The 26,393-nt window shown below is 36.6% G+C and overlaps 1 long non-coding RNA gene across 1 annotated transcript; it reads right to left on the reverse strand.

The window, feature by feature from the left end:
* Positions 1 to 5,725: 5,725 nt before the first annotated feature.
* LOC117085484 lies at positions 5,726 to 26,365 on the reverse strand. The gene is made up of 4 exons (XR_004437971.1): positions 26,215 to 26,365; positions 24,090 to 24,167; positions 10,180 to 10,328; positions 5,726 to 6,452 (listed from the first exon to the last, which is right to left on the reverse strand). It is a non-coding gene; the product is annotated as an uncharacterized LOC117085484 (long non-coding RNA).
* Positions 26,366 to 26,393: the final 28 nt, after the last annotated feature.

The raw sequence follows: 26,393 nt of genomic DNA on the forward strand, positions 1-26,393 counted from the left end.
TTGAATTTTGTAGTTTAATCCTTTGCTTTAGGCCGAGACGGGCGGATCACGAGGTCAGGAGATCGAGACCATCCTGGCTAACACGGTGAAACCCCGTCTCTACTAAAATATACAAAAAAAAATTAGCCGGGCGAGATGGCGGGCGCCTGTAGTCCAGCTACTCGGGAGGCTGAGGCGAGAGAATGGCGTAAACCCGGGAGGCGGAGCTTGCAGTGAGCTGAGATCCGGCCACTGCACTCCAGCCTGGCGACAGAGCCAGACTCCGTCTCAAAAAAAAAAAAAAATAAAATAAATAAATAAATAAAAATAATTTAATCACAAATACATCTTTTAACAACATAATGCTCAGTCTTGCTTGGTTTTTGTTATTTGAGCTTTAACATATGATACTGAGCTGGATGCAGTCTTCAAGCACTTGTTTTTTCCCCTTTACTCTGTGTTTCCAAAACATATTCATTTTGTTGCATGTAGCTATAATTCATTCATTTTTTCTGCTAAATGTCATTAAATTGGGGGCATTCTTTTTTCACCAGCCTATCAACCAATGTCTGAGTTTGTGTTATGCAGAATCTAGGAGGAAACAGAAACCACTGTAGGTACTTCAAATAAAAGAAATGTAATATAGGGATTTAATTAAGTAGATAATGGAAGAACTTAGAAGCCAAAAAGGATACAAAATAACCCAACAGCAGGAAACCACTAAAACTGCTAAATCTGGTGAGACAACTGGATGGAGCAGGTGACACTATCAGAATTAAGAAGATAAAACTATCTAATGAGAGCTGGAATCATGGCAAAGTCTGCCTTGCAGGACCTGGAACTATCTAAGCAATGATGGACAGAGGAAGCTACGTCCACAAGGGAGACAGCAGAAAGATAAGAAGAAAAATACACTGGGCTTCCCCTTCTTCCACACTCCAATATTTGGCTACTGTTTCCCATTGGTCAAACATACCAGGAAACCAAAGAGCAAAGGGGCTTAAGAAATATAGTCTTTTGAGACACAGAAAAGACTCGGTAAGGGAAAGGCAATGGGATTAATCTAAATGTAAACAAGCCAGACACAGTGATTTCTCCAGTTATTTATGATAGTAAAAATAAAAATGTGGCTGTGAGCATTCATGTATATGACTCTTGATGCACTTATGCAAGAGTTTCTCTGTAAGTAGATTTGTAGGGTCATAAGATATGTTCATACTCAATTTTAAAAGTTAGCAGCACTCTCCTAAAATTCATTGGAATATTAAGGGACTATAATGCCAGCACTTTGGGAGGCTGAGTTGGGTGAATTACTTGAGCCCAAGAATTTGAAACCCTATCTCTACAAAAAATACAAAAATTGGCTGGGTATGGTGGCATGGTAGTCCCAGCTACTGGGGAGGTTGAGACAGGAGAATCACTTGAGCCTGGGAGGTAGAGGTTGCAGTGAGCAGAAACCATGCCACTGCGCTCCAGTCTGTGTGACAGAGCAAAACTCTGTCTAAATAAATAAATAAACTGTGTGGGAAAAGGCAATAAAAAGTGGGGGGGAACACAAACAGCCAAAACCATCATGAAAAGAACAATGTTGGAGGTCTCACAATTCCTGATTTCAAACTTATCAGAAAGCTACCCTAGACAAAACAGAGTGGCACTGGCATAGAAGCTGACATATAGACCAAGGAGCTTAAAAATAAACTTTTGCATATATGGTTAATTGATTTTTGACATGGTGCCAATATCATTCGATGGAGAAAAGATAGTCTTTTCAATAAATAGTGTTAGGAAAACTGGATATCCATAACCAAAAGAATGAAGTTAGACCCTTATACCATACAAAAATCAACTTAAAATGGATCAAAGAAATGGATTACAAGGAACTTCTGTGCAACAGAGGACGTGATCAACAGAGTGAAAAGGCAACCAAGAGAATAGGAGAAAATATTTGCAAATTATATATTTGATAAATGGTTAATATTCAGAATATATTAAAAGGAAAACTTCTATAGCTCAACAAAAAACAAACAACTCAATTAAAATTGGGCAAAGGACTTAAAGTGACATTTTTCCAAATTGCCAATAAAAAAAGATGCTGAACATCAGTAATTATTAAGGGAATGCAAATCCAAAGCGCAACATGATACCACCTCATGTCTGTTAGGATAGCTATTGTAAAAACAAACAAACAGAAAATAACAAGTGTTGGGAACATGTGGAGAAATTGGAAATATGAGATCGAGGCAGACAACCAGATTTTCACCATCTTGGATTCCCTGGCAGGAGACATATCCCTGAGTTAACCTGCAGGAAGCATTATAAATACCTGAATGGAGAAATATCCCTGAGGATAGCCAAAGACAAAAGTGGGGATGTAGAAACTCTGCTCTGGAACTCGTCCAAAGGAGATGCCAAATTAGAGTGGCTGTTTAGCATCACAAGGCGGTAGAAGATTCTTCCCACATATCCCCTAGACAAGAACCCCTAGCCAGCCTTCCCACACTGCCAGGGCATAACCTTTTGGACTCCTTCTACTAGAGAGGGGCAGGGCTCTGAGTTTATTAGAGCCAAGGGGAACCCGGACTTGAAGAGCAGACCTAGAACCAAAAAGGAGACAATGACTTACTGGTAAAGAACCTCTGTCCAGGTGAGTATGGGAGGAAAAAAAAGAAAAGAACCTCTAAGCAAACATATCCAACACAAACCCAAAGAAACCAGAGAGAAGACTGGAATAAATAACTAATCCTTCAATGCAAATACATAGATGTACATCCACAAGAAACAACAGCAAACAAGGAAACGTTTTTAAGGAAACTCAGTATTCTCCAAGATAGCACAGAAAAGCAATTCAGAAATTTATTAAAGAAAATTAACAAAGGGATTGAAATTTAAAAAGAACACAGAAATCTTAAAACTGAGAGATCCATTTGCTGAACTGAAGAATTTATTAGAAGTTTTCAACAGCAGAATAGGCCAAGCAGAAGAAATAATAAATGAACTCAAAGACAGACTATTGGAAAATACACAGTCAGAGGAGGAAGAAGAAAATAGAATGAAAATAAATGAAGATTGACTATAAGATATAAAAAATTACCTCAAAAGATCAAACTGGAATTACAGCTGTTCAAGAAAAAGTTGTGCAAGAGAATGGGGTAGAAAGCTCATCTAGAGACATAACAAAACCTTTTCAAATGCGAGAAAGATTAAATATCTAGATATAGGAAGATCAGAGAACACCAAACGGATTTGACCAAAATAAGACTACCCCAAGGTGTATAAAAAGACAAATACTGCATGATTTAATTTTATAAGGTAGTCAAATTCATAGAGAAAGTAGAATGGTGGTTGCCAGGTTCTTGGGAAGAGGGACATGGCGACTTGTTGTTAATGCATACATAGGGTTTCAGTTTTTGCAAGATAAAAAGAGTTCTGGAGATTGCTTACAAATTAATTTGAATGTGCATAACATTATTAAATGAAATTCTTAAAATGGTTATGATGGTGAATTTTATTTTATGTATAACTTATCATAATTTAAAAAATTAAAAATTAATAATAAATTTTTTTTGATAACTTGGGAGTCATAGACCACCGTGAACACACCAGAACTTGTCTGATAATAACTTAGAAATGTTTACTCCTAGTGTCAGGAAATAAATTATTGAGTCACATCTTTAGCAAGATTTTGATTTGTCAATCTTTTTAAATTTTAGCCAATTTAATGAAGAACAAATAGTATTTGCAGAAATCTTAATTTAAATTTCCTGACTACTAATGTGTGAAGCATCTTTCTCTCTGTTTATTAATCATTTTAGTTTTTTGTTCTATGAAATAGGTGTCTTTTTAGAAGGATTGGTGTATTAGTACATTCTCCCACTGTTACAAACACCTGAGACTGGGTAATTTATGAAGAAAAGAGGTTTCCTTGGCTCAAAGTTCTGCTGGCAGTATAGGGAGCACAGCAGCTTCTCCTTCTCGGGAGGCCTCAGAGAACTTTTACTTATGGTGGAAGGTAAAACAGGAGGAGAAGCAGGACCAAGAGAGCAGGGGAAAAGGTGCTGCAAACTTTCAAACAACCAGATCGTGTGAGAACTCACTATACAGTACCAAGGAGGGATGGTATTCATCCATTCATGAGCTCTGCCCCCATGATCCAGTTACCTCCCACCAGGCCTGATCTTCAACATTGGGAGTAACAATTTGACATGAGATTTGGGTGGGGACAGAGACCCAAACCATATCAGTTTGTATCTTTTTTATTGCTATAGGAATTATTTATGTCCAAATGTCAATATATTGTTAAGTGCATCTGTAACAAGTATTTTTTTCTTAGCTTATTTTTATTTACCTTTTGGAGTTCCCTAATTGGAGAGTGTAGCCATCCCTTGGTATTTTGGGAGACTGGCTCCAGGACACCACCTCCCTGCCTCCCTGACAGATACCAAAACTCAAGGATACTAAAGTCTTTTATATAAAATGGTGAAGTATTTGCATAGAGCCTATGCACATCCTCCTGTATATTTTAAATCATCTCTAGATTACTTATAATACCAACACAATGTATATGCTATGTAAATAGTTGTATGGTATCTTTTATTTGTATTATTTTTTATTGCCTTTTAAAAATATTTTTGACCCACAGTTGGTTGAATTCGAGGATGCAAACCTGCAAATACAGAATGATTTGGAGTTTTTTTTTTTCCAAATATGGAATGTTGACTGTAGTCTAGTTTATCAATCTTTTATGGTTGGAACCTACTGTAATGTTGAAGCAATCTTCCTCTATTTCAAGATTATATAGATATATTCTTATTCATTTAGTCTAGAGTTTTTAAAGTTTTGGCTTTCTTATTTAAATCTCTAATGATTCCAATGAACAGTGTGAGGTGAGGATCAGATGTCTTTGCTGTTAGCTATGGATAATCAAAATTATACCATTTATAGCACTTACTATTAATTCATTCATTTCTTCTTGTCTACAACTCTACTTCTTTCTTATAGGAAGTCTCTATATAGGTATTGATCTGCTACTGTGCTTGCAGATTCACATGACAGAAATAAAGATTAGTGAACTTGAAGACATAGAAATTATAAAAAATGAAATGTATAGAGAAAAAAAAAAAGCCAACGGTGAGCCATGGGACATCTCCAAGACACCAAATATCATGTAACTAAAGTTCTCAAAAGTGGGGAGGTAGAAACCAAAGAATTTTTGGAAAAAAGTAGTAAAATACTTCCTGGATTTGATGAAAAGTACAAACCTACAGATTTAAGAATCTCAATGAATGCCAAGCACAAGAAACATAAAGAGAACTATACCAAAGTGTATCATAATCAAATTACCCAACACCACTAAGTGAACAATTCTTTTTTTGTTGTTCTTGTTTTTGTTTTTGTTTGTTTTCTGTTTTTTGAGACAGTCTCACTTTGTCACTCAGGCTGGAGCGCAGTGGCACAATCTCGGCTTATTGCAACCTCTGCCACCTGGGTTCAAGCAATTCTCCTGTCTCAGCCTCCTGAGTAGCTGGGACAACAGGGACCCACCACCATGCTCAGCTAATGTTTGCATTTTTAGTAGAGACAGGGTTTCAGCATATTGGTCAGACTGGTCTTGAACTCCTGACCTCCTGTGATCCACCTGCCTCAGACTCCCAAAATGCTAGGATTACAGGCATGAGTCACTGCACCCAGCCATCTAGCAATTCTTGAAAGCAACCGGAGAGAATAAAAAATCTTATGTACTGAGGAGTACAGATAAGGACAGCAGATTTATTGATAGTTTAGCATAGTGGCAGGATACAGAGCAGTATACACAAATCCATGTACTCATGTCATATTGCCAACTTATTCCACCATACCTCTCCAGAAATGATTCTTAGATTTAGTCTTTTCCAATTTCTACCTTCCCATTTCATTCCATACTCAAAAACAAAATTCTAGGCACAGCTTCTAACTTGGCACTGAATTACATACTAGAAGTTTAAAAATATATTCATATAAATGTTTCTCCTTATCCTATCTGAACATAATGCTTTTCTCTTTCTTCTCATAAGTTATATATTGTTGAGCACAAAATAATCTTAAGATATTCTTCTAGGGCTCAAAATTTTTGACTGTCCTCTTGCTGGGTATAATTTATCTTATTTTCCACAACCTAAAAATTTTCTTCTCCATTTTCTTGCCAATGTTCTAGTATTATAACTTTTAAATCATTTTCTTTTCTAAGCAGCAAAATTCATTTTTCAAACCAAATTTCACATGAAAAATCCTACTTCAAATTTATACAAGGAAAGTAGGAAAATATAAAATGGAGCTGCTTTGGCTGACATGGGTTCCAGGGGAACGTGCCTGTGTAGTCTTCTGCACCTTCCGTCCATGGCCCCTGAGACAGTTCCACAGATCTGCTAGGAACCTTTCAAACTCAGCGTGAAAACTGGAGTAATGAGCTCAAATCTGTATTTCCATGCTGCACCAGCCTAGACAAAAAGAATAAGGTCACAAATATTTTTCTCAAAGAGTACATTTATTTGGCTTCACTGTCACCAGCCATGTGAAAACTCCATTCTACACTCAAATTCTAGCCAAATGGTTCTGAAGTTTGTGAGATATCAGTGCACCTATGCTTTCCAACTCCTCTTGGTCACCATTAAGCTCGTATAATTTTTCCTGCATTCTTTTCCAACTTACTGTGATACCCCCGTTGATGCTTGTTGTTTGTTTGTTTGCTTTTGTATTTGAAGAGGTCCTTAATGCTGGTAATATATAGACAGTGTGGGCATCTACACCAAAGACATCATCTTCTATTACCATCTTAACCCCTGACACCATACAAAAGCTCCTAGAACCAGTAACCCACACATTCATCCTCCATGATCATTGGTGATTTCAAACGAACAACTCTTTCAGGTATTGATACTTTTTAAATTTGCAAGACCTCTGTCATTGGTTGGAACAGAAAGATTACTTGAGTGGCAGAGTGTACCAAGAATCTACTAAGAATCTTTACTAAGATTCAGGGAATTTTGGTCCAAGACCGACCCATTATCCTTGAATAATACCTTGAACAAGCCTCTTGGCTCTCCCATTCTCCAGGACCATGTCATTGCTCCTAAAACTGGAATGCATGTAGTGGTGGCGGAAATGTGCAAGGAGGTACTTGGAGCCATGGAATAAGCATGTCCATTATCTTGATACATCAGTTTCCCATAATACATGTCAATTATGTCATAGTAAATATGTTAAAATATTAAATGTCTTAGTTTGTGCTGCTAAAACAAATTAATGGCAGACTGAGTGGCTTAAATAACAAGCATTTATTTCTCACAGTTCTGAAGGCTAAAATTCTGAAGTCAGGGTGCCAGCATAGTTAGGTTCTGGTGAGAGATCTCCTCTAGGTTACAGACTTCTGACTTGTTGTATTCTCACATAGTGGAAAGAGGGCAATCTAGCCCACTGATCTGTTGTTAGAGGGAAACTAATCCCATTCATAAGAGCTCCAGTCTCATAGCCTAATTACCTCACCAAGGCCCTACTTCAAAATACTGTTACATTAAGGATTAGATTTCAATATATGAATTTTAGGGGAACACAAATATTCAGCTGATAGCATTAACTAATATTTTTTAAAATGTGTAAAATTTGGGATATTTTAAAGACTTCAAGGAAATTTTGTAGTGCAGCTATGCTCTCCAAACATTCTTAGCTAATGACCTCACTTCTTCACCCAGTTCAGCCTTTTGGGATATTATAGTGAGTTTTTCATAGGAGCATCTTTGGTTCTTTGTGCAGAGACTCCATGAATTTTAGACATACCTGAATTCTAATGTGAGCCCAGCTTAGGCTCAAGCTGAGACTCCCCCATTTACATATTTCATTTCACATCTAAGTTTATTTTTTTCATAATGAAAGCCAACACACATCATTTCATTACATATTTGTTTAACTGTGTAACTGCTTTCCTAATTAAGCTATAATGGATGGGATAATCCCATAAAACAACTTTATTCTTTTTGTCCACTGTCCTCCAAGCTCTTTTTATGGGCAGCCTTGTTCCCTTCTGTTCCATGAAATCTTGAACTTGTCCTAAAACTTCTTGGTCCCTTTTAGTTACAAGAATAATATTATTTCAAAAATTATTATTCCTATTTTATGGATGAGGAAACTAAAACACTAAAAGGTTAGGTAATTTACTTGAGGTCAAGTGAGTGACAAGAGACTAGAGCCAGAAATTTTGTGTCGAGTCAGTGCCTCTCAATGAATGAATGAGTAAACAGACTAAAGGAAGGGAGACCTTGAAGGCTTGTAAGACTGTTTTAGTAATCAAAGCGAGAAACAATAAGGGCCAGAACTATGGCTATGTCACTGTGGATGGCAAGGAGGAGACAGATTAAACTCATTAAGGAGGTAAGAGCAATAGAATCTAGTGACAGACTGAATGGGAGAGCTCACATTTGGCAGCAGGCCTGACTTTCTCTAGCATTCGTACCTCAGCCTTTGAATGTGAATTTTGCTGGGATTACTACTTCATCTGTTATCTCATGTTATCCAATGGATAATTATTTAGCTCTGATCCTTTCTACAATAGTAATCAACCATGCTTAAGCCAATTACCTCAATTCTTGCTGAGCAACTTTGGCCTTCTTGAAAACACCATATTTCGGTTATTACCTAGAGCACCAGTAAACTACCCTAATAAGATGAGAAAATTTGTCACATAATGAAGTTTTGTTTTCATCTTTGAAGTTAGGGCAAAAACAAGCTACACTAAGTATATTCATAAACTATCATAAAAACTAGCATAAACATTTGAGAATATGAGCATTGTCATATTTGGTAAGGTCATCTAACAATATAAATTTAAAAACCCACAAATATCTTCATGCGTGATATGGTTTGGCTGTATTCCCACTCAAATCTCATCTTGTAATTCCCATAATCCCCATGTGTTGGGGGAGGAACCCCACAATTATCTCAATTAGAGATAATTGAATCATGGGGGCGGTTTTCCCCATCCTATTCTTGTGATAGTGAGTTAGTTCTCATGAGAGCTGATGGTTTTATATGGGGCTTCCTCCTTCACTGGGCACTCATTCTTCTTCCTGCTGCCATGTGAAGAAGGATGTTTTTGTTTCCCCTTCTGCCATGATTGTAAGTTTCCTAAGATCAGTTCCTGCTTCAGCCCACAGGAAGCATTCAAGTGCCTGAAGGGAGAAATACTCCTGAGGACAGCCAGACACAAACGAAGAAGGCAGCGCTACCATCCCTAGCCCTGGATACTCTGCTGTGCAACTTGGCCAAAGGAGATGCCAAATCAGAGTGACTGTTCATTAGTATCACGCTGTAAGAAGTACCATCCACAGGTTCCCTCCTTATGAATCCTCACTAGCCAGTCCCTAGGATATCACTTTTGGGACCTCCTCAGGTTCTCCTAATCCTTTTCCAGAGCTAGGGCAAACCTGAGCTTCAGACACATTCTAGTGCCAAATAGGAGAAAGTGACCTAGTGGAAAAGCAAATAAGAAATCGAACAGGTAAATTTCAAAAACTGTCTATGCAAACATTCCCAATAAACACCAAAACAAGCTGAGAGACAGGACTAGCTGGATTTCCTAGGCCAACTAATAATTCCTAAGCCTGGCTGGGGAAGGTGAACGCACCTATCTTTAAACATGGGGCTTATAATTCAGCTCGCACCCAACCAATCAGGTAGTAAAGAGGACTCACTGAAATATGAATTAGGCTAAAGCAGGAGGTAAAGAAATGGTCAAATCATATGTTGCCTGAAAGCACAGAGGGAAGGACAGTGTTAGGGATATAAAGCCAGGCATTCGAGCACGGAGTGGCAACCCCCTTTGGGTCCTCTCCCATTGGATGGGAGCTCTGTTTCACTCTATTAAATCTTGCTACTGCACACTCTTCTGGCCCATGTTTGTTATGGCTGAAGCTGAGCTTTTGCTCGCCATCCACCACTGCTGTTTGCTGCCCTCCCAGACCCTCTGTTGACTTCCACACCTCCTGATCCGGCAGGGTGTCTACTGTGCTCCTGATCCAGCGAGGCGCCCATTGCCACTCCTGATTGGACTAAAGGCTCGCCATTGTTCCTGCATGGCTAAGTGCCCAGGTTCCTCCTAATTGAGCTGAACACTGGTCACTGGGTTCCATGGTTCTCTACCGTGACCCATGGCTTCTAATAGAGCTATAACACCGTATGGCCCAAGGTTCCATTCCTTGGAATCCGTGAGGCCAAGAGCCCCAGGTCAGAGGACAAAAGGCTTGCTGCCATTTTGGGAGTGGCCCACCCCCATCTTGGGTGCTGCCTGCCACATCTTGGGAGCTCTGAGAACAAAGACCCACCTGTAACAAAGCCAGACAGAGAAGACTGGAATAATTGATCCTTCAATGCGAAGACATAGATGTACATCCAAAAGAAATAATAGCAAAGGAGGAGCCATGACCAACCCAAACAGACAATGCAAGGAACCATTGTCTAACCCTAACAAGACAGAAATATGTCAACTTTTTTTTGAAACGTAAGGCTGAATTTACTTATTTAATTTTTCTTAAAATAAAAGACAGTGTGTGTGTGTGTGTGTCTGTGTGTGTGTATATATATATATATAATTTATGTATAAAATTTACCATTTTGAAGTGTAAAGCTCCTTGGTAATAAATATATTTATATTCTTTCCCCCCCCCCTCCTATTTCCCTCATTCTCACTGCTATTCTTGGTCTCCAGTAACCATCATTCTATATCTTCATGATATCCACTTTTTTTAGCTCCCACATACGAGTAAGAACATGCCCTGTTTGTCTGTGCTTGGCTTATTTCTCTTAACGTGACCTCAAGTTCCATCCATGTTGCTGCAAATGGCAGGCTTTCATACGTCTTATGATTGAATAATATTTCATTGTGTATATGTACCACATTTTCTTTATCCATTCCTCCATTTATGGGCACTTACATTGATTCTATATTTTGCCTATTGTGAATAGTGCTGCAATAAAAATGGGAATGCAGATATCTTCTTGATACATTGATTTTTTAAATATATATACCCAGTAGTGAAATCAAATGGTAGTTCTATTTTTAATTTTGGAGAACCTCTGTACAATCTTCTGTACTGGCTGTACTAATTCCCACCAACTGTGTATGAGAATTCCCTTTTCTCCACATCCTTGTCAGCATCTGTTATTATCTATCTTTTTGATACAAGCCATTTTAACTGGGATGAGATGATATCTCATTGTGGTTGTAATTTGCATTTATCTGATATATAGTGATGTTTACCATTACTTTAATATAGCTGTTACTCATTTGTATATTTGCTTTTGAGAAGTGTCTATTCAGATCTTTTGTCCATTTTTAAATTGAGTTTTTAATTCTTTTCCTATTGAGTTGCTTGAGCTTTTTATATACTCTAGTTACTAATTCCTAGTCAGATAAATAGTTTGCAATTGTTTTTTTCCCATTCCGGGTTGTTTCTTCACTCTGTTGATTATTTCCTTTGCTATTCAGAAGTTTTATAACTTGATGTAATCCCAATTGTCTATTTTTACTTTGGTTGCCTGTGCTTTAGAGGTTACACAAGAAATCTTTGTTCAGATCATTGTCTTGAAGTATTTCCTCAGAGTTTTCATCTAGTAATTCTTGGTTTTAGGTCTTAGATTCAAGTCTTTAATTCATTTTGATTTAATTTTTGTGTATGGTAAGAGATAGGGGTTTAGTTTCATTCTTCTGCATATAGTTATGCAATTTTCTCAGCACCAACTATTGAAAAGGCTGGCCTTTCCCCATTTGAAGTTCTTGATGCCTTTGCTGAAGATGAACTGGCTGCAAATGCATGGATATATTTCCAGATTATTATTCTGTTTTATTTATCTCTGTGTCCCTTTTTATGCCAGTACCATACTGTTTTGGTTACTATAGCTTTGTAATAGATTTGAAGTCAGGTAGTGTGATGTCTCCGGCTTTGTTCTTTTTGTTCAGGATTGCTTTGGCTATTTAGGATCTTTTACAGTTCCACATAAATTTCAGATTTTTAAAAAATTTCTGTGAAGCATGTCATTGGAATTTTGATGGGATTGCAGTGAATCTGGAAATTGCGTGGGGTAGCATTGTCATTTTAACAATATTAAGTTTTCCAATCCATGAGCGGAGAATATTTTTCCTGTTTTTTGGTGCTTTCTTCTATTTCTTTCAGCAGAGTTTTATAGTTTTCCTTATGTAAGTCTTTCACATCTTCGGTTACATTGATTCCCAGGTATTACATATTCTTTGTAGCTTTAAATGAGATTGCCTTCTTGATTTCATTTTTGGCTAGATCAGTCTTGGTGTATAGAAACACTACTAATTTTTGTACATTGATTTTGTATCCTGCAACTTTACTAAATTCCTGTATGAGTTATAACAGTTTTTTTTTTTTTTTTTGTAGAGTCTTTAGGTTTTTCTACATATAAGATCATGTCATCTGTGAACAAAGCTAATTTGACCTCCATCTTTCCAATTTGGGTTTTCCTTCGTTTCTTTTTCTTATCTAATTGCTCTGTCCAGGACTTTCAGGATTATATTGAATAACAGCAAAATAGTAGTGAAAGTGGGCATTCTTGTCTTGGTCTAGCCTTTAGAGGAAAGGCCTTCAATTCTTCCCTGTTAAGTGTGATGTTAGCTATGGGTTTGTCATAGGTTGCTTTTATTATTTTCAGGCATGCTTCTTCTATGCCCAGTTTGTTGAGGGTTTTTTTATCATAAAGGAATGTTGAATTTTATCAAATGCCTTTACCTTTATGATATCTATTGAAATAATTATATGATTCTTGTTCTTGATTCTGTTAACGTGGTGTATAACATGCATTGATTTGCATATGTTGAACCATCCTGTATATCTGGAAAGAATTCTACTTGACAATGGTGAATGATGTTTTTAATGTATTGTTGCATTTGGCTTGCTAGTATTTTACTGAGGATTTTTACATCTATGTTCATCAATGATATTGGCCTCTAGCTTCTTTTTTTTAAAAAAAATATGTCCTTGTCTGGTTTTGGTATCACAGTAACATTGGCCTTGTATAATGAGTTTGTAAGTATTCCCTCCCTCCTCTTTAATCGTTTTGAAGTATTTGAATAGAATTGGTATTAGTTCTTTAAATGTTTGGTAGAACTTAGCAGTGAAGTTATCAGGCCCTGAGCTTTTCTTTGATGGGAGACCTTTTATTATGGCTTTGATTTCATAACTTATTATTGGCTTATTGAGGTTCTCTATTTATCGATGGTTCAATATTGGTAGGTTGCGTGTGTCCAGGAATTTATTTATTTCTTCTATATTTTCCAATTTATTGGCATGTAAGAGTTCCTAATTGTTTCTAATGATTCTTAGTATTTCTGAGGTCTCAGTTGTCTTGTCTCCTTTTTTGTTCCTACTTTTATTTATTTGGGTCTTCTCTGTTTTTTTCTTATGCTGGCTAAAGATGATTTGGAGCTCCTTTATATGCTATTTGCTTCTTTTCTCTTGCTACCTTTACAATTTTATATTTGTGCTTGATCTTTGACAGTTTGATTATTAAATACCTTCATTAGTCTTATTTAACTAATGTAATGCTCTGAGGCCTTCCTATACCTGAATATTTATATCTTTCTCATGTTTTGGAAAGTATTCTCTTATTATTTCTTTGAATAAGCTTTCTACCCTTGCTCCTGCTCTGCTCTCTCCTGAACGTCAGTAATTTTTAGATTTTATCTTTGCAGTAATTTTCTATATCTCCTAAGTGGCCTTCTCTCATTTTTGTTCTTTTTTCTTTTCTCTCTTCCATGTATTTTTTAACAGTCAGTCTTTGAGCTCACTGATTCTCTTCTCTGCTTGACCTATTCTGCGGTTGAGATCCTCTAAAGAGTTTCTTAGTTCAGCAAATGTAGTTCTCAGTTACAAGATTTCTGTTTATGATTATTTCAATTCCCTTGTTAAATTTCTCTGATAAATATCTGAATTGCTTTTCTGTGTTATCTTAGAGATAACGAAATTTCCTTAAAACAGCTGTTTTGAATTCTTGGTCAGAGAGTTCACAAATCGCCATCTCAGGAGGGTCAGTTGCTGGAACTTTGCTTTGTCTAGCAGGTTATGGTTCCATGTTTGCTGTTGTTTCTTGTGGGTATACATCTACCTATTTGTATTGAATAATTAGTTATTTATTCCAGCTTTTTCTGTCTGATTTGGTTTGGTTTTTATTGAATACGATTGCTTAATGAATCTTCACTGCTAGCTTGCTGCCTTGTTTTCGGCTCTAGGTGGCGCGGTAAGCCTATGTTTACTTTGACTTTAGTAAATGGCCAGAGCACTGCCTGTCCCATAAGGAGGAGGTCCAAAGGGATTACCCTAGCACTGTGGGAAGGCCGGCCGCGGGTGTGTGCCCGGGGGACCTGTGGAACATACTTGCTACATGATTTCTACTAATTTGGCATCTCCTTTGGTCAAGTTACAAGGAGTTTTTACGGCTGAGGATGGTAGTCCTGGCTTCCCTATTTGTCTCTGCCAGCCTTCACGGACGTTTCTCCCTCCAGGTAGTCACAATGCTACCTGTGGTTTAAGGCAAAGGCAGGTCTCCTGGCAGAAAACCAAAGAAGATGGTAAAGCTGATTGACAATCTCAATTTCACATTTTTCAGTGCAGAAACCATGAGTTGAGGGCAGATTTTTCATGCTGCTGATGCGTGGCGGAATGCAGGGAAGAGGCATCATGGCTGTAGAATCTGGTTCTCCTACCATCTGCTCAGAATTTTTCCACTTCTCTGTAGCTACAGGGACTGTCTCATCCTCATACAGGATCTCTGGGTTGCTGCTGGTGAAGATCTTGCTGCTGGGTATTTCTTTTTGGTTTCTGGTGTAGGGAAGAGAAGCAAGCTTGCTTCTATGCTGCCATTTGGGATTAGAAAACCAATATGTGAACTTTATAACTAAGAATTCAAAATAGCAATTTTAAGAAAACTCAGTGACCTACAAGATAACTTAGAAAAACAATTCAGATACTTATCAGAGAAATTTAACAAGAAAATTGAAATAATAATTTAAAAATGAAACAGAAATCTTGGAACCGAGAACCACACTTGCTGAATTGAAACACTCTTCAGAGGATCTCAGTAGCAGAATGGGTTAGAGAAAAGAATCAGTGAGCTCAAAGACTGGCTATTAAGAAAATGACCCAGCCATCCCACTGCTGGGTATATACCCAAAGGATTATAAATTATTCTACTACAAAGACACATGCACACGTATGTTTATTGCAGCACTATTCACAATAGCAAAGACTTGGAATCAACCCAAATGTCCATCTGTGACAGACTGGATTAAGAAAATGTGGCACATATACACCATGGAATACTATGCAGCCATCAAAAAGGATGAGTTTGCGTCCTTTGTAGGGACATGGATGCAGCTGGAAACCATCATTCTTAGCAAACTATCACAAGAAGAGAAAACCAAACACCGCATGTTCTCACTCATAGGTGGGAACTGAACAATGAGATCACTTGGACTCGGGAAGGGGAACATCACACACTGGGGCCTATCATGGGGGGGGAGGGGGGAGGGATTGCATTGGGAGTTATACATGATATAAATGATGAATTGATGGGTGCTGACGAGTTGATGGGTGCAGCACACCAACATGGCACAAGTATACATATGTAACAAACCTGCACGTTATGCACATGTACCCTAGAACTTAAAGTATAAAAAAAAAAAAGAAAAAAAATTAAAAAAAAAAAAGAAAATAGAGTTCAAAGACAGAAAAGAAAAAAAAAAAAAAAAAAAAATGAAAAGAAAAGAAGGCCACCTATAAGATGTAGAAAATAACCTCAAAAGACCAAATCTAAAAATTATTGTTGTTAAAGGGGGGGCTGAGCAAGAGCAAGGGAAGAAAAGCTTATCCTAAGAAATAATAACAGAGCACTTTCCAAAACTCATGAAAGACAGAAATATTTAGATATAGAATGGTCAGGGAACACCAAACAGATTCAACCCAAATAACACTAATCAAGGCATATAATAATTGAACTTTCAAATATCAAAGACAAAGAGAAGATCTGAAAGCAGCAAAAGAGTAAAATAACAAAGCAACTCCAGTTCACCTGGCAACAGACTTCACAATGGAAACCATGTAGGCCAGAAAGAAATAGGACAGTATCGGCAAAGAGAAATTGTCTTTCACAGACAAAAGCTAAGAGAATTCACCCCTACTAGACCCATCTTGCAAGAAATGCTAAAGGGAATTCTTCAACCTGAAATTTTAAAATGCTAACATATTAGTATACTAATTAAAAGAAAACATTTCAAGGTATAAAATCTACCGGTAAAATTAAGTATGAATACAACCCCAGAATATGCCAATGATTTAATTGTGGTGTGCAACCCAATCATAACTCTAGTATGAAGCTTATAAAGACAAATCTATCAAAAACAATAATAGTGACAACCTGTTCAAAATATATATTTTTTAAATATGTAAACTGATAAAATAAAAATTCAAAGTGTTTGTGAGGGTGTGGAGTTAAAGTGTAGAGCATTTTTTAAAAATTATTATTACACTTTAAGTTCTGAGATACATGTGTAGAATGTGCAGGTTTGTTACATAGGTATACATGTGCCATGGTGGTTTGCTGCACCCATCAACCTGTCATCTTTATTAGGTATTTCTCCTAATGCTATCCCTCCCTTAGCCCCCCAGCCTCTGACAGGCCCCAGTGTGTGATGTTCCTCTCCCTGTGTCCATGTGTTCTCATTGTTCAACTTCCACTTACGAGTGAGAACATGTGGTGTATGGTTTTCTGTTCTTGTGTTAGTTTGCTGAGAATGATGGTTTCCAGCTTCACCCATGTCCCTGCAAAGGATGTGAACTCATCTTTTTTATGGCTGCATAGTATTCCACTGTGTATATGTGCCACATTTTCTTTATGCAGTCTATCACTGATAGGCATTTGGGTTGGTTCAAAGTCTTTGCTATTGCTATAGTGCTGCAAGAAACATACCTGTGCATGTGTCATTATAGTAGAATGATTTATAACTCTTTAGGTATATATCCAGTAATGAGATTGCTGAGTCAAATGGTATTTCTGGTTCTAGATCCTTGAGGAATCACCACATTGTCTTCCATAATGGTTGAACTAATTTACTCTTCCACCAACAATGTAAAAGCATCCCTGTTTCTTCACATCCTCTCCAGCATCTGTTGTTTCCTGACTTTTTAACGATTGCCATTCTAACTGGTGTGAGATGGTATCTTACTGTGATTTTGATTTGCATTTCTCTAATGACCAGTGATAATGAACTTTTTTCTTATATATATTTTTTGGCTGACTAAATATCTTCTTTTAAGAAGTGCCTGTTCATGTCTTTCACCCACTTTTTGATGGGATTGTTTGTTTTTCTTGTAAATTTGTTTAAGTTCTTTGTAGATTCTGGATATTAGCCCCTTTGTCAGATGGATAGATTGCAAAATTTTTCTTTCGTTCTGTAGGTTGCCTGTTCACTCTGATGATAGAGTCTTTTCCTATGCAGAAGCTCCTTAGTTTAAGTAGATCCCATTTGTCAATTTTGGCTTTTGTTGCCATTGCTTTTGGTGTTTTAGTCATGAAGACTTTGCCCATGCCTATGTCCTGAGTGGTACTGCCTAGGTTTTCTTCTTGGGTACTTATAGTTTTAGACCTTATGTTTAAGTATTTAATCCATCTTGAGTTAATTTTTGTTTAAGGTATAAGGAAGGGGTCCAGTTTCAGTTTTCTGCATATGGCTAACCACTTTTCCTAACACCACTTATTAAATAAGGAATCCTTTCACTATTGCGTATTTTTATCGTTTGTCAAAGATCAGATGGTTGTAGATGAGTGGTGTTATTTCTGAGGCCTGTATTCTGTTCTATTGGTCTATATATCTGTTTTGTTACCAGTACCATGCTGTTTTGAATACTGTGGCCTTATAGTATAGTTTGAAGTCTGGTAGCCTCCCACATTTTTCTGTTTGTTTAGGATTGTCTTGGCTATATGGGCTCTTTTTTGTTTCCACATGAAATTTAAAGTAGTTTTTTCTAATTCTGTGAAGAAAGTCAATGGTAGCTTGATGGGGATAGCATTGAATCTATAAATTACTTTGGGCAGTATGGCCTTTTTCACAATATTGATTCTTCCTATCCATGACCATAGAATGTTTTTCCATTTGTTTGTGTCCTCTCTTATTTCCTTGAGCAGTGGTTTCTAGTTCTCCTTGAAGGGTCCTTTACATCCCTTTTAAGTTGTATTCCTAGGTATTTTATTCTCTTTGTAGCAATTGTGAATGGGAGTTCACTCATGATTTGGCTCTTTGTTTGTCTATTATTGGTGTATAGGAATGCTTGTGATTTTTGCAGATTGGTTTTGTATCCTGAGACTTTGCTGAAGTTGCTGATAAAGCTTAAGGGGATTTTGGGCTGATATGATGGGTTTTTCTAGATATGCAATCATGTCTTCTGCAAATAGAGATAATTTGACTCCCTCTCTTCCTATTTGAATACCTTTATTTCTTTCTCTTGCCTGCTTGCCCTGACCAGAACTTCCAATACTGTGTTGAATAGGGGTGGTGAGAGAGGGCATCCTTGTCTTGTGCCGGTTTTCAAAGGGTTTTCAAATGCTTCCAGTTTTTGCCCAATCAGTATGATATTGGCTGTGAGTTTGTCATAAATAGCTCTTATTGTTTTTAAATTTGTTCCATCAATACCTAGTTTATTGAGAGTTTTTAGCAGGAAGGGGTGTAGAATTTTATCGAAGGCTTTTTCTGCATCTATTGAGATAATCATATGGTTTTTGTCATTGGTTCTGTTTATGTGATGAATTACGTTTATTGTTTTGCATATGTTGAACCAGCCTTGCATCTCAGGAATGAAGCTGATATGATCATGATGGATAAGCTTTTTCATGTGCTGCTGGATTAGGTTTGCCAGTATTTTATAGAGGATTTTTGCATCAATGTTCATCAGGGATATTGGCCTGAAGTCTTCTTTTTTGTTGTTGTTGTTGTGTCTCTGCCAGGTTTTGGTATCAGGGTGATGCTGACCTCATAAAATGAGTTAGGGAGGAGTGTCTTTTTTTCTATTGTTTGGAATAGTTTCAGAAGGCATGGTACCAGCTCCTCTTTGTACCTCTGGTAGAATTCAGCTGTGAATTTGTCTGGTCTTGGGCTTTTCTTGGCTGGTAGGCTATTAATTACTGCCTCAATTTCAGAACTTATTATTGGTCTATTCAGGGATTTGACTTCTTCCTGGGTTAGTATTGGGAGGGTGTATGTGTTCAGGAATGTATCCATTTATACTAGATTTTCTATTTTATTTGTGTAAAGGTGTTTATAGTATTCTCTAATGGTAGTTTGTATTTCTGTGAGATCAGTGGTGATATCCCCTTTGTCATTTTTTATTGTGTCTATTTGATTCTTCTTTCTTCTTTATTAGTTGGGATAGTGGGCTATCTATTTTGTTAATCTTTTCAAAAAGCAGCTCCTGGATTCATTGATTTTTTTGAAGGGTTTTTCGTGTCTCTGTCTCCTTCAGCTCTATTCTGATTTTAGTTATTTCTTGTCTTCTGCTAACTTTTGAATTTGTTTGTTGTTGCTTCTCTAGTCCTTTTAATTGTAACACTAGGGTGTCGATTTTAGATCTTTCCCACTTTCTCCTGTGGGCATTTAGTGCTATAAATTTTCCTCAAAACACTTCTTTAGCTGTTTCCCAGAGATTCTGGTATGTTGTGTCTTTCTTCTCATTGGTTTTAAATAACTTATTTATTTATGCCTTTATTTTGTGTAGTCATTCAGGAGCAGGTTGTTCAGTTTCCATGTAGTTGTGTGGTTTTGAGTGAGTTTCTTAATCCTGAGTTCTAATTTGATTGCACTGTGGTCCTAGAGTCTGTTTGTTATGATTACCATTCTTTTGCATTTGCTGAGGAGTGTTTTACTTCCAATTATGTGGCCAATTTTAGAATAAGTATGATGTGGGGCTGAGAAGAATGTATATTCTGTTGATTTGGGGTGGGGAGTTCTGTAGATGTCTATTAGGTCTGCTTGATCCAGAACTGAGTTCAAGTCCTGAATATCCTTGTGAGCAGTTTTGTTTTTTAGTTTTCTCTTTTATTTCTATCTTATTGTGCTCTTAGTTGTCATCTCCTTAAAATAACTTGTTATGTTTTAAAGATGTTTGTTGTAAGCCTCAAGGTAACCACAATGCAAAAACCTATAATAGTACAGTAAAAATAAAAATCAATGAATTAAAAGCTTACTATCAGAGAAAATCACTTAACCATGAAGGAAGATGGTAATAAAGGAAGAGTCTGAGAACAACCAGAAAATAAGAAACAAATTGTCAGTAGTAAGTCCTTACTTGTCAATAATAGCACTGAATACAAACGGTTTCAATTCTCCAATTAAACGTTGTAGAGGTGCTGAATGGGTAAAGAAACAAGACCCAAGTACATGCTGCCTTCAAGAACGACAAGCAATTTAGAGATTCAATGCAATCCCTGTCAAAATTCTGACTTTCTTCACACACACACACAAAATTCTCAAAATTTATATAGAACCACACACTAAAAAATTCCCTGAATAGCCCAAGCAATCCTGAGTAAAAAAAAAAAAAAAAAAAAAAAAAAAGCTGGAAGCATCATACTATCCAACTTTAAAACATACTACAAAAGTATGGTAACCAAATTAGCATGGCTAGTAGAAAAACAGACATGTACACTTGTGGAATAGAATAGAGAACCCAGATATCAGTAAACACATTTAAAGATAGGTCAGTTTTTACAAAGACACCAAGAACAGACAATGGGGGAAGGGCAGTCTCTTTAATAAATGGTGCTGGGAAAACCGGACAACCATATGCGTAAGAGTGAAATTAGACTCCTATGTTTCAGTGTATACAAAAATTTAATCAAAATGAATTAAAGACTTAAATATAATACCTGAAACTATGAAGCTACTAGAAGAAAACATTGGGGAAACATTCCAGGACATTGGTCTGGGCAAAGCACGGGCAACAAGAACAAAAATTGACAATTGAGATTACATCAAGCTAAAAAGCTTCTGTACAGCAAGGAAAACAATCACCAAAGTAAAGGGACAGCTCAGAATGGGAGAAAATTTTTACAAACTATCCATTTCACAAGTATTAGTAACTATAATATATAAGGAGCTCCAACAATTCAATAGTGTAAAACAAATTAATCTGATTTTAAAATGGACAACAAATCTGAACAGACATTTATCAGATGAAGGCATACAAATGGCCAACAGTTATATGAAAATATGCTCAACATCACTAGTCACAAGAGAAATGCAAATCCAAAACACAATGAGATATCATCTAACCCCACTTACAATGGCATTTATCAAAATGACAGGTAATAATAATAACAGATGCTGGTGAGGATGGAGAGAAAGGGGAACCCTCATACATGTTGGTGGGAATGTAAATTAAAATGACCACTATGAAAAATGGTATGGAGTTTCTCCAAAAACTAAAAATAGAACTACACATGACGCAGCAATTAACTACTGGGTATATATCCAAAAGAAATAAAACTGATATGTCAAAGAGATATCTGCACTCCCATGTTTATTGTAGAATTATTCACAATAGCCAAAATATGTAATAAACCGAAGTGTCCATCAATGGACGAGTGTATAAAGAAACTGTGGTATGTATACATAATGGAATATTATTCAACCATAACAACTAATGCAATCCTGTCATTTGCAGCAACATAGATGGAACTGGAGGTCATTATGCTATGTGAAATAAGCCAAGCACAGAGAGACAGACATGGCCTATTTTCACTTATATGTGGTAGACACAAAAGTAGATATCATGAAGATAGAGAGTAGATTGGTGGTTACCAAGGCCAAGAATTGTTGAGAGTGAGGAGGAAGAACAGAGATTGAATGGTGGGTAAAAGTATACAGTTAATTGAAAGAAATAAGACATTGTGTTCCATAGTTCAGTAGGGTGAGTCAATCTATTGCACATTTCAAAACAGGTAGAAGAGAATGATTAAAATGTTCCTAGCACAAAGAAAAGTATTTAAGGTGATGTACATCCCAATTACCCAGATTTGATTGTATTAATCCAGTCTCACACTACTATAAAAAACTGCCCCAAAATGGGTAATTTTTAAATAAAAGAGGCATGATTGACTCACAGTTCGGCAGGGCCAGGGAGGCCTCAGGAAACTTACAATCATGACAGAGTGCACCTCTTCACAGGGCGTCAGGACAGAGAATGAGTGCCAAGTGAAAGAGGAAGCCCCTTGTAAAACCATCAGACCTCATGAGAACTCATTCATTATCACGAGAACAACATGGGGGAAATCGCATGATTCAATTACCTCCCACTGCTCCCTCCCTTGACACGTGGGGATTATGGGAACTGAAATTCAAGATGAGATTTGGATGGGGAGACAGCCAAACCATATCATGAATGTATCAGATTATCACATGTATCCCCCAAATTTGTACATTTTTATGTATTAATGAAAAATTTAAAAATTATAAAGTATACAATAATCATACAAATACATGACAATAAATGATATAGTATAAGTTCAGGGAGGGTACCATATTTATTATGTTTGTTTTTGAATTATAAACTGGTAAGGGGTGGATCTTACATATTCATTCCCTGACTTAACTTTATTGTAATAAACTTTAAAGGTGCATTGTTCATCTCTTACATCTATGTCCCCCCCCCCAACACACACACCAGAGAAAAAGTGTGACATTAGAAACAAAACTAGACATTTTAAAGAGGTTTGATGATGAACAGCAAGGTGGGGATATTGGAAGACTCATGTTTACCCCTCACTAGGATAGGGAGTAAATGTCCCTCCCCACATTACCCACCACCACTATGACCTCTGTCACTCACAGATTCACCAAAAATTGGGTACTTATCTTGTTTTCATTAATCTTTCTGAAATGTATATATAGTTCACATATATTTCAGTGTTTAATATCAGAAGTATTTTGATCTTTATTTAGAAGTTTGATGATGTTTTTGTGACCAGAAATATGCCTTAGGAACATAACTATGGCCGGGCGTGGTGGCTCACACCTGTAATCCCAGCACTTTGGGAGGTCAAGGCGGGTGGATCACGAGGTCAGGAGATCGAGACCATCCTGGCTAACACGGTGAAACCCCGTCTCTACTAAAAATACAAAAAATTAGCCGGGCATAGTGGTGGGCGCCTGTAGTCCCAGCTACACAGGAAGCTGAGGCTGGAGAATGGCATGAACCCGGGAGGCAGAACTTGCAGTGAGCCGAGATCATGCCACTGCACTCCAACCTGGGTGACAGAGCCAGACTCTGTCTCAAAAAAAAAAAAAAAAAAAAAGAAAGGAACATAACTATTACTTATATCAATTAGTCTATAGCAAAATCTGTTTTGTTGTTCATTTCATTTAAAGTCACAGTTTCTAAGAATTTATTGATGAGGTTAAGTGAGGTCTTACAGTACACTGCTTTAGTGGGTCATTAGTTAAAGTCTTCTCCCAAGGCCATTAATTTTCCAATATTTCCAACCTAGGCCTTTCTAGTATAGTGAACTCTGGTAACCAGGGAAAGCCCTTGGAAGACAAAACAGTGAGCACTGAAGTGGTGCAGATCAGGTGATACGGGTGGGTATCCAATAGCACAGGCTATAGCTCTGAATTTTATTCACTTCAAGTTTTGTTAGCATATTTAATAAGAAAGTACTGGAAACCATGGAAGAATGCTCTTTTTTTATTTGCATTTTTCCTTATTTCTAAATACAAGTAAAATTTTTAAAACAAGAGAGAATAAACAAATTTTGTTATGCTTTTGTTTTGAGAAATACTCTGAGGTTTGCTATATTGCTCTACATTTTCAATTATTAAAAAAGCAAATTACTCTAACTAGTATTTTTTCTATCACTGAAAAAAAGCCTTTAAGTAGAAGCAAAAAAAAAAAAAAGAAAAGAAAAATACAAATGAGATTCCATTAGGTAAAACTCTTCAACTGCCATTTGTGAATCTTTCCTATTAGTTTCATGACAAATGAAATTTGAGAAATTAGAGAAATTGGGAAAAATTAACTCACCTCCTTCAGACTATCTGCACAACCTTCTTACATTTGCTGTATGTTCAGGCAGCAGTCTTTTCATGAATAAGCTTCACACTAAAGAGAGGAAGAAACTACTGAGGTAAATTACTTACCTGGTTTTAGATATCCCTTTGCATTTGGAAATCATGGTCATTGGGCTCAGTGGTAAATGGAAATGATTCCAACAGGATTTTTTCACAATTTTCTGGGAGCTGCAGGAACCCCACTTACTTTGCCAAAGGCCACTGAATCCAGCTTTCACAGTAAAAGGAATTCCCAGGATGCCTGGAGTCATATTACTTGGATTAATCAACATTAACCCAAGGTTAATGTTAATCAGCATGCACCTGGAGTTGCTTCACTCATGCTAATTCCCATTTCAAATTTAATTATCATTTTAGAAACTTTCTTGTGCTTCTCTATTTACTTTAACTATGCAAAATGTCAGATTATCTACTTCTCCACATTGTGTTTTAGAATTTGCTTATAGCAAAAAATGAAAGTATTGCTCTGGAATTCAGAAGCAAGGGAGACACAATAGCTAAAACTAACCAGATGTCAGTACCATGCTTTTTGTAAAGACAGAATTTTTTGTTTGTTTGTTTGTTTGTTTTTGCTGTTCTGTTCACCACTGTGCTCTCAGCACCTAAACAGTCTACGTGTACAGAAGCAAAATAACTAAGAACTTTTGAAGATACTTACATGATTTCTTAATTTTTATAATATAATCCACTCTGAATGATTCTGAGTTCTTTAATAAATTTGGTATGCAAAGGTATAAAATGTGTCCTCATGTGCTGGCATTGTGGTACTGTACTAATACTTGGCACAATGGAAGCAATGAACATAACAAGGAAGTAAGGACTGCTTTCATCAAAAGGGCACAACTCTGCTAGATACCCTTTAAATTTGAATATGATGATTTTGAGGACCATGGGAAATGTCTTAAAGAAACAGGTTGCTACAAATAGAAAGGCTAATTTTAGAACAACCCTTGAAATTAATTTCCTTTCTTTCAAAATGACTCTCACTATTTTGAATATCAACATAAAAACTAATATATAAGTATATATAAATATATAAAACTATAAATTTATTACAGTTAATATTTTATGTCTATATGGCACTTTTTCTTCTATTTGATTTTGCAGTATTCTTCATGATGCTATAATGCTATTTATAGGAGACAATGATCTTATCAACAGATACATCACCTTCAGAAAGAATCAACAGAAACATGACTATTTACAGAGATTTCTTGTATTTTTTTTAAAAATCTTTTAATGCTGATGAAACAAAAAAGCAAATACAGAAAACACATGCTGAAAACAAACAATTTGTTATGCAGCAGGATCTTAGGATGATCTAAGGCCCATCAGAAGTCTTCAAAACAGGCAGAAAATGATTACTATCTGAATCTTTGTCAATAGAACACTGAGTAAAAATACACGGTTACCTAGTTCAATTTTAATAGGCAGTATTAACCAGCCGTGGCCCCCAATGGAATGGGATATAAATTATAAATGAATATAAGTATATAGAGTGATATATAATATGTGCTATAGGCAAGTTCTGAATTTTAGCAACTGTCTATATCAATGCAAATATTACACTTTTATGAGAAGTACAGAGATGGAACCTAAATAATTCAAAATTTAATGCAAATGAGGACTGACTTATGCATTAGGTACAGTGCCTAGGGCCCACAATAATTTTAGGGGCCCATGAAGTTGTTTTAATTGCCTTTAAAGTCAGAAGAAAAACATGAAGTTTTACAGTCTAAGAAAGTGTTATTTTTTCTCACCACAGAAATAAAGATGAAATTTTTAGGGCCCACAAAAATCTCCTACATTTTACCTAAAATAGAAAAAATGTTGAAGTATTTTAAGTTACACCAAAAATGATTTTAAGTACTGATATTATGATGGCTGCAGAGTCCCACAAAGGTAAAAATGTCTAAGGCTCACAAAAGTTATTTTGTACTCATGCCAACATCAAATGAAGGCAAATGGAGAATTTTTTTGTTTTAATAAGCAAATCTCAAAGCATTTTGGATAGCCTTGCTTTCGGAGAATCATATTTAGATAAAAGAAAACTCTATTGATTAGAAAGATGAGCCTACCTTCACACAGTGCTATAGAAAGCATGCAACTGCCAAGAGAGCAATAGAGCAACAGCCAGCTTGGAAGTCATATTTATACTGGATTGTTTCTTTCCAGTTTCCCACAGGCCCTAGACACTGGAGTGCTTAGCTGTCCCTGGGGACTTCTTGTGCTGGCTGGAGTGCTCCTGAAGCTTTTT

The sequence above is a fragment of the Trachypithecus francoisi genome, unplaced genomic scaffold, assembly GCF_009764315.1.
Source record: "Trachypithecus francoisi isolate TF-2019V2 unplaced genomic scaffold, Tfra_2.0 Lachesis_group1, whole genome shotgun sequence".
Taxonomy (NCBI): Eukaryota; Metazoa; Chordata; class Mammalia; order Primates; family Cercopithecidae; genus Trachypithecus; species Trachypithecus francoisi.